Genomic DNA, 9928 nt, shown 5'->3' with positions numbered 1-9928 from the left:
AAAACCAACCAACCAAACAAACAGACAAAAAGACCAACCTCAAGATCAGGATAACATGGAACTCAGGCTGGCATAGAGCCTTCTGGGTCAAAGGGCCCATGAGCTAGTTCTACCATTTGTCTCTACTCCAGAGTAAGATATCTAGGGCATAGTGAAGCTTATCTGTGATTTCAGGCAGGAGGATGACGAATTTGAGGCCAGCCTGGGCTACATAGCAAGACACTGCCTCCAAAAAAAAAAAAAAATCAAAAGAAAAAGAAAATAAGTTGACCTTCTTACCTCCCTTCATAATCTTCCGAGTAAACTCAAATACCATGGTTTGCCACACCCAGTGCAGACTGAACAATTTCACTTCCCGGTCCCCTGGATGGGTGGCACCCGGCCCTGCGGTGGAACATTCCAACACCCACACACTGAACACTTCTGTTCTGGTACAGCTGTGCCGACCTCTGGGAACCTGAGGCCTCGGAGCTGGAAAAAGTCTGAATTTCAGCATGGCCTGGCTGGGCTCTTCAGCATGGCTTGACTGGGGACGGCACCTCTGTCATCACGCATCTGGTTACAGCTGAAACCCAGAGATCTCACCCCTTCATTGGATGACAGACAGTAAAGCCAGCTCACAGGCTCCATGCCCACCTGTGGGGACTATGCCTTGGTGCCGTGGGGTTCTATACCAGCCCTGGCTCTGTGATACCCTCCTTTGGCACTAGACAGAAAAAGCCTTTCCATTCATGGGGGTAAAAGGGGTGTAGATACTTCTGGAAGCAGAGTCAGTGTGGTCTGGCAGAGGTAGAGGCTCTAGCAGGTTGTGGCCCTGGTTTTCCTTATACTTGAAGCCTAAGATGCTCCCAGAAGAGGACCTAGACTTGCTGGTGACAGAGTCTGAAGCAGCCCTGGAGAGGGTGTCCCAGAGGAACTGTCACAGCATTGTGTTTATCTTACAGCAGAAGATTTGTGTAGTTGAGAGAGTTGATTCCAACAGAACACACAGTGTTTTCTCCATGAGTGTCCACATGGTCTGGCAGCTTGCTTCTGGGGAGAGGAAGAAGCAGCAGCTGGCAGGATGGCTGCTTGTGCTGGGAAAGGAACAGGAACCTGTAACTGTTCTCACTGGCGGATGAGAGGGCGGAGGTTCAGAGATGAACACAAGCTGTCCTGGGCAACTGTACTAGGTAGCCCTCCTGGCTCGCCATCTTGGGCCCCAGTATGTGATGCTCGACTGGCTTTCTCTTGCTCGAGTCTAGCGGAGGAGCCAGTAAATGAGGGGCGGTATCTTTTATGAGGCAGAAGTAGAGTAGACAGGCCTGAGCTATGCCGGCGACAGGATGTGGAACAAGGGTAGGGCCAGAAGGTGACCAGGGCTCTAAGGCTTAGCAAAGGGGCAGCCCTGTGTCCCCTTTCCCCACTGGGCCAGTGACACCTGGGTCAGACTCAAGGCTGATAGATACCCCTCTTCCTACAGACTAGACCTGGATGACCTGTGTCTCCCATGCTACCTGGCTTTCTGGTAGTCCTGTGATCTAGGATGGGTGGACCGGGAAATACAGTACAAAAGCTGAGTTCACAGGAAGCTCAACTTGTCCCCAGGCCACATCTCCAGGTCTCCTTGGCCTGGCTAGCTGGACCACACCTGGGGCCACGGTCCTGTCTACTTTGATGTTGTTTTTCAGTCAGGCCTCTGGTCTATAATGGGGGCCGTCGGCTGCCCCAGATCCCCCAGAGTCCAGGAACTGATATTTTCTTTTCAAAGCGTGGCCTCTGGTGTGGAAACCCACAGAGACCCCACTACATGTGTGACAGAAAGAAGAGCGGGGCCAGAGCCCAGAGGACACCTGCCCTCAGATACACACGTGGTCACTAAGCTGACACTTTCCATGCCTCCAGCCTACTCTCACCTGTGCCCTGACAGGCATGGGGCACATCGTCACCTGGTGAGGAGTGGGTCTTGGGGAAGGTAGGATGTGACCTCAGAATCCAAGTCAGCATCTTCTAAGAGGGGCTGCTTTGAACAGGGGACAGCTCTAGGAAAGAGGGGAGAGGGGACAGACACCAGAGCTGGGTCGTACTTGGTCACCTCGATGGCAAGAGGTTTGTTTTGGTTTGGTTTTTGGTTTTTTGGAAACAGGATTTCTCTGTGTAACAGTCCTGGCTGTCCTGGAACTCACTTTGTAGACCAGGCTGGCCTTGAACTCACAGAGATACAGGGATCAAAGGTGTGCGCCCCACCCCTACTGCCCGACTGTCCTGAGTCTCTTCATTAGGAAAGTGAACATGGGTTCAGGGAAGTCCATGACTATAACTAGCTTGAAGCCAGGTATGCTACCCTCTATCCTTCCCAACACACCTAGCCTGGGGGAGGAGCCAGAGCTGGCTTCCAGCGTCTTCAGACGAGCTCAGGAACAAGGGGACGTTTTGATGGCGATATTTGAAATCCAGCAACTTTCACACTCTTCACCTGCTGGGGAATATTATTTGCAGGTGTGTTACTTTTGTTTACACTGCATTTGATTAACTGTGAAGCTGCGATTCTTTGCCTGTCTAAAACACCTGATGTTCCTAATAAAGGTCGAATGGCCAATAGCGAGGCAGGAGCAATGATAGGAGGGGCTGGCAGGCAGAGAGGATAAACAGAAGGAGAAATGAGACAAAGAGGAGCAAGAGGACAAGGAGAGAAGGACGTCGGGGCCCAGCCACCTAGCCAGTTACAGAGGAAGAAGGAAAGATATACGGAAATAGAGAAAATAAAAGCCCAGAGTCAGAAGGTAGTAGGGGGTAATTTAAGAAACTCTGGCAAGAAACAAGTCACGCTAAGCCAGGGATTCATAAGTAATAATAAGCCTCCATGTGATTTATTTGGGAACTGGCTGGTGGGCCCCTCAAAAAACCAAAACAGTGAAACATCACACAACATTCACCTTGGGAACTCTCTTAGGTGTCCCTCTGCGGAAGTCTCCTGGGTGTCCCTCTCTCTGCCACCCACCAGAGCTCTTGCCTTCACTCCCCCACAGCAGACCAGTCTGCCTTTGGTTATTTCTGTCTGCTGTCGACAGTACTTCCTGCTCTCCTGCCTTCTAGAGGCCTGGCACCTGCCTGAAGTTCCCTTTAAGGTCCTGCCCCACCCACTGCCACCTCTCCTAGTCCACGTGGCTCTGATGATGGGAAGCACCAGCGAGTGGTACCAGTCAGCACAAGTCACGTGCGTTACCACTACCCTTGGCTCTGTGACAGGGAGTGTGAAGAGTCTATCCTGAGAACAGCAGCTCTTGGTGCCCCGTCACCATTCTCTCCAAGAACAGACCTCACAAACACGCACGTTCTCCCTGAACTAAGGTTGCCACTGCACTTAGGGCCCCCCAAAGGACACGCTGAATGGTAAAATCAAAATCTTAGTCATGGGCCAAGAAAGTTGGGACTTTCCTAGAAGGGCTGCCTCAGAGATGTGTTTTACTTCCTGGTTTCCAAAATTATAGAGTATTTCTTCTTCTCTTAAACATTTCCCTGTCATCTGTTCTTTTTTTTTTTGTAGGAAAAAGCACCAACAGCAAGGCGGCGGGGAACAGTGGCGGTCTATAGTGAAGGTGTAGCCGAGTAGGCATTCCCAGGCCTGCAGACTGTATCCCAGCTGCAGAGCATCTCCTGAGGACCCTGTGTGGGTGAAGACAGATCACAGAGGTGGGGGATCCCCTGTGTGGGCACACAGGGCACATCAGAGAAAGTTCCAGAACTCCAGGGAGGAGGAAGTGTGTCCAAACTCTAGAGGCCTGACCGGGTGCCTGCTGAGCTGGCACGGGGGCAGGGCAGCATGGCCTAGGGTAGGGCAGGATTTGGCTCTGTGAATCTAAGACGGACGCAGCAACTGCTCCTGTTCCTCAACAGGATCTCTGGGGGGGGCGGTTCAGAAACCGAGTCCATGCAACTAAAATGTTAAAAAAAAAAAAGCAATCCTTTTAAATCTTTCCTTAACCACACAGGAGGGAGCAGGAGAAATGAGGTGCCCTCTTCCTGACAGCTCATCGCAAACCCTGTCTCCACACCTCCTTGTCTTCAAACCATGTTCTTCATGAACAAGATTTGTTTGTGATGATGTCCGTTTTCATACACGCGGCAGCACATTTTGGGGTGTTGATTCCTTCTCGGATCATCCAGTGGAGGAGCCGTTCCGCTCTGCGTGGGGGGAAGTTTCCCTGGGTTTTACATTAGGTCGTTTCTCTGAACCTCCGGGAACATAGCTGCCTGGGACGGCCACTGACTTCTCTGCGTTTCATTTCCTGGAGCCATTTGCACAGCTGGGGATTCTGTTTACCTAGTTTCAGGTTCGCGTCTCAAGCCACTGGTACAGAGATCCGCCTGCCTCTGTCTCCTGGTGACTGGGGCTAAAGGTGTGTGTCAGCACACTCTGCTTGGCACCCCTCTGAGAGCCTGTTTGAGATGTGTCTGACATGTAACGTGGTGCACACAGGTAAAGGGTAGGATCGAGGATGGTGCAGAGGTAGAAAGTGCTGGTTACGCAAATCTGAGGCTCTGACCTGGATCACTGGAGCCTGCAGTGGAAGGAGGACACTGACTCCTGAAAGCTGTCCCCTGACCCCCATTAGTGCACAGTGGCACAACGCGCTCTCCCCCTACAGACACATCATCATCATCACCATCATCATCATCATCATCATCATCATCATCATCAAATTCCAGAATTTGACTTAGTGTGCTGCCGTCCTGTCCCTGGCAGAGCCCTCATCCCAGGCTCTTCCTCCTATTAGGTTACCTGCTGGCCACTTTTATGTCAACTTGACACAAGCTAGAGTCATTAAAGAGAAGAGAGCCTTAACTGAGAAAAGCTTGTAGGGCATTTTCTCAATTAGTGATTGATGGGGCAGGGGGAGGATCCAGCCCAATGTGGGTGATCCTGTCCCTGTTCTATAAGAAAGAGGGCTGAGCAAGCCATGAGGAGCAAACCAGTAAGAAGCACCCCTCCACAGCCTCTGCATCAGCTCCTGCCTCCCTGCTTGAGTTCCTGCCCTGTCTTCCTTCAATAATGAACAGCAATATGGAAGTGTAAGCCAAATAGCCCTTTCCTCCCCAGGTTGCTTTCGGTCATGGCCATAGAAACCCTGACTAACACACTCTCTACACATTCTTGTCACTTTCTCCTAACCAGAGGCACAGTAACCTGCGAATGTTTTCTCTCTCTCTCTCTCTCTCTCTCTCTCTCTCTCTCTCTCTCTCTGTGTGTGTGTGTGTGTGTAAATGTAGGTGTGTCTGTACTGTGACAGGTGTGTGGCGATCAGAAAACACCCTTAGGTATCAGGTGGCAGTCCTTGCCTTCTGCCTTGTTTGAGGCAGGGTTCCTTTGTTTCTCCACTGCGCACACCAGGCTGGCTTGTCCTAGAGCTGCTGAGCATTCTCCTATCTACGTGTCGACTCTTACACAGGTTATGGTGCATCAAAGTGTCAAGAGATGCCCACCTGTGGCTGTTTGGAATCGCCTTTGGCTTTGGTCCTGGGACGATACTAGTTCCACAAAAATCTGTCAGAGATTCTTCCCTCCACTTAAATTTTCTGGAAGAATCTGAGGATGACTGGAGCTCACTGTTCCCAGAACATGTGATGGAAAGTTCCAGTGAACGCATCCAGTACTGGGGGAGGGAATGATCCCACAGGGAATAAACTCAATCTCCCAAATGGTTGTGGTATGTACATCAGTCATTTCATCTGGGTTGAGACTTAGTATCTTGTGCTCTGGGGTGATGCGCTCATCAGCCCCAGTTGTGGAGTATGTGACCGGGTCATTGACTGTGGCAACCCTCTGCTGCCTTTTTGTCTCCGCAGGGGCCTTCCCGACTCAGTCCTAACAGCCCTGATCTTTTTATGCACACTGAGCTTTGTTGAGCTTGCAAGAAGCTTATCAGTTTTATAATAATCTCCTAAATGAGCAACTGTTGAACTGAAATATACATATAAAGCTAAATGTCTCAAAATACCATGGAGAAAATCGCTGAGCTCAGGATCAAAGGTGACAAACATTTACATGCTTCTATCAAGCTTTGACTAATCAAATTAGCAAAGAAAAATTAGAGGAACTGAGAACTATTGTTAATTAAGTTAAATACATAGATCCAAATTTAAACTCTGGACCCTCCCTTCAGGAAACACCTTTTCAAATTCCCTTGTAGCGAGTCCACAACTGTTCACATGTTTAGGTGAATTTGGATGTTTTGGAAAATCCCCCAAAGCAGGGCAGGATGACCAAGCCGTTTTGCTCAGGACTTGCCCAGAAAGAGTGGCAGAGGACTCACATCCTGGGAAGCTAAGCCTGCGTGGCCAGACGCACAGAATCAACCAGGCCACCTTCTCACACCCCGACACACTAAAATAATGGCTAAAATCTGCTACAAACCCTAATTTTGAAGGAAAAACACAATCTGACTATTTTAATAAAAGGGAAACAAATACTTTAATTACAAGATACCCAGAAAGAACCCCCAGGCATCTAGACCTGGTATCTTGGACGAACCTCCAAAGCTGTGGCCCACACATTGTCTTTGTCATAAGCGGGGGAAGTGGCATCAAAATGGGAACTAAGCCAAGTAACAAATAATAAATACAGGTAAAATAGGAAAAGTCATCTTGGGTAGGCGGGCGGTGGTGGCACACGCCTTTATTCCCAGCACTTGGGAGGCAGAGACAGGCGGATCTCTGTCTGTGAGTTCGAGTCCAGTCTGGTCTACAGAGTGGGTTCCAGGACAGCAGGGCAGTCACAGAGAAACCCTGTTTTAGAAAAAAAATGTTAACTAGGGTAGAAAGTCCTGACAGAGGTGTTGGGAGATTTCCTGACGAAACAGCAGCCAGCAGTGAACCAGTACAGCACTTTTTGATTACACTTCTTAGTGTATCCCAGAAGAGAAGACCCAAGGACATAAAATGGAAGAAGTAACACCGGCTCAAAGACTTTCCAAATCATGAGGAGAAGCGTCCAACTCTCCAATGACTTCTGGGTGTTTTTGAAATACACATGTGTTTGCAGGACATACACGCAACAAAAGTCTCCTAAAATAGTATAAAATGCAAACAAGCCAAGAAACAAAACAAGAAATGGAAAATTCATTTAAAAGATATTCCAAATTGGATACCAGGCTCAGGAAATTTGACAACTGAATTCTTCATAATAATCAGCGAGAACTGATTCCCAAGGTTTACAAAGATGGAGGAACCCCGGCATCAAAACCAAAGCAATTGCATTTCCAGCAAGGAAACCAGAGAACCCATTCTGCAGAAACTGAAGCCGCAGTGGGAAACAGACACTAGAAATGGAAGACAAGCCTGCCTCCCCCTTTCCCTCCGCTTTCTCCTTCTCTTCCTCCTCCTCTTCTCTTTGCCATATGGGAGATGGTATCAAGGCTTCGAGCATGTCGGGAGCGGGTTCTATTACTGTACTGCAGCTCAACTCTTCCTCAGTTTGCCTTCCATTGCTGAGATGAACACCATGGCTCAAGGCAATTGGGGGAGGAAAGATTTATCTCAGCATGCATTTGTAATCCATTACGAAGGAAGCCAGAGTAGGAGCTCAAGGCAGGGACTTGAAGGTAAGAAGAGAAGCAGAATCCATGGAGGAACGCTGCTTACTGGCTGCTCCCTATGGCTTGTACAGCCCACCTTCTAATACAAGGCAGGACCACCTGCCCAGGGGTGGCACCACCCACCACCGTGGGCTGGACCCTCCCACGTCAATCATTAAGCAATAAAATGTTCCACAACTTTCCTCCAGGTCAATCTGGCAGAAGTTTCCTCAGCTGAGTTTCTTTCTTCCCATATGACCCTAGATTTGTGTCAGGCTGACAGAAAACTAACCAGGACAGGCTTCTTTGTACTTTTCTCAGCTTGAGAGAGGGTCTTGAGAAGCTGCCCAGGCTGGCTTTAAATTCACGCTGTAGTCTAAGCTGGCCTTAAACTTTCCGTCCTCCTGTCCCATCTTCCTCAATAGTTGAGATGGCAGGCCTGTCTCAGGGCCTGGAGGGCTTTCCGTTTAGTACATTGCCATCCAAGATTTCTTTGGGGGAGAGGATATTGACTTAGGTTTGTAAATTTTGAGTTGACATAATTCCCAACTTGCAGACAATTTAGAAGGAAAGGTATGAAGAAGGGCCACATTTCTCACCCAGACTCTCTCAGTACGTGTCTCTCCAGAGATAGTGCTGGACATTAAGACTTTACAATTACATTCATTTATTTGTGTGCACACTGAGGGACCCCAACTCGTTTTAACCACAGTTATACCGTTTTGCAAAGGTTCACAGATAACAAGCTCAGCTCAGGACCTCCGGAATGCTGAGCAGATAACAAGCTTAATCCAGGGCCTCCAGAATGCTGAGCAAAGATACCTGAGGTTAGAGCAAGGACAGCCTTATCTGGCTGCAAGACAGGGGATTTATGGACTGGCCATAGAAACAAAGAAAGAGAGGATTGCGAGGCCTGAGTCACGTATAAAGCGGGGCTCGTCACGAGTCAGGGGCTGTGAAATCAGACATCTGGTCGCCAGCCAGGAAAGGGGGACAGGATAAGAGGAGCAGTAAACCGCTGAGTAGTCCCCTCATTGTTATTTAGGTTAAGAATTTACCACCCTGCATCTTGCTTCTGTAAACCTCGCTTTTTGCTCTCCGATAAGAACCCCTCACCCCCAACCTGCGGCGCGCAAGTCCTCCGAGAGACTTTGTCGCCCCAGGTACCTGCGTATCCAATAAACCTCTTGCTGTTTGCATCCGGCTGCGTGTTTTCGACTGATCCTTGGGCACGGGGTCTCACGGGAGTCTTTCACACACATGTGCCCTAAATAGCTCTGAGTAGCTCCTGCTCTAAGAGGATCGATGCCCTCCCATCAGCAGCTTTCTCAAGAGTCTCTAGCCCAACAGTGTGTGCAGGACCAGAGTTGGCATGGCACAGAATCTTCCAGAAAGCTATAAACAAGGCTTTAATGGATGTGTACCAAATCTTCAGAGGAAGAACTGTCACAGTTTGAGGCAAACCCAGATGCCTGAGTGCCTCAGATATCAGTCAGGGTACCTCTAGAACCAAGTCATAAATGCAATGCTTTTCTGGCAAAACTTCCAAAGAGATGTCTTAAATAAGCCTTCCAAGATTTTCATATGATTCTGACATGTTCTCTATCCTAGGGGAACCCAAGAGAGTCGTGGTATGCCAGATGAGCCAGTCACAAAAAGCATAGCATGACTCTACACCCTGAGGTTTCTAGGAGAACCCTGTGGTCCACAGAGACAGGTGGGACTGGGGTTCTGGATGCTCATGGTGTTTTATATAGTGTATGTTGTACTACAATGCTATATTTTGGATCTGAAATGTCCCCCCAAGTCCCACGTGTTAAAGGCTTGGTCCCCAATGTGGTAGTGTTGGGAGGTGATGAAAGCTTTATGAGATGGGGTCTAGAGGGGGGGGTCTTTGTGTCTTTGGTAGTGTGTCTGAGAAGGAGATAGTGGGGCCCAGCCCTTTTTCTCTCTTTTTCCCTTTATACTGCTACCAGCATTCTGCCTCACTACAGGCAAACCCACTATGGTCAGAAACCTCCACAAAGGGAGCCAAAATAAATTATTTATCCTTATCAGCCAAGTCTCCAGCATTTGTTACAGTAACAAAAACCCACACATGAAAAAACAATTAACGAATTAACGTCTATTGCTTTAATAATCATAATGATCCCAATAATGGGGTTATTGCTAGCAAGCAGCAGGTTATAAAATAACAAAGAGTCAAGTGACCAGTGTGCAGACTGAGGGAGACCTTCAGATAAACAGAATGGAGGACATGCCAGAAATGACGTCAAGCTCTTATTCCGCAGCAAAGAAAGAAGATTCTCTCCAGAGGAGAAATCAAATAGGTGATTCTGGATCGCTTCTTACCGGAGTCAGGCACCAGCGTGACT

The sequence above is a fragment of the Myodes glareolus genome, chromosome 22, assembly GCF_982192425.1.
Source record: "Myodes glareolus chromosome 22, mMyoGla1.1, whole genome shotgun sequence".
Taxonomy (NCBI): domain Eukaryota; kingdom Metazoa; phylum Chordata; class Mammalia; order Rodentia; family Cricetidae; genus Myodes; species Myodes glareolus.
Note: the sequence above shows the minus strand (reverse complement) of the source record.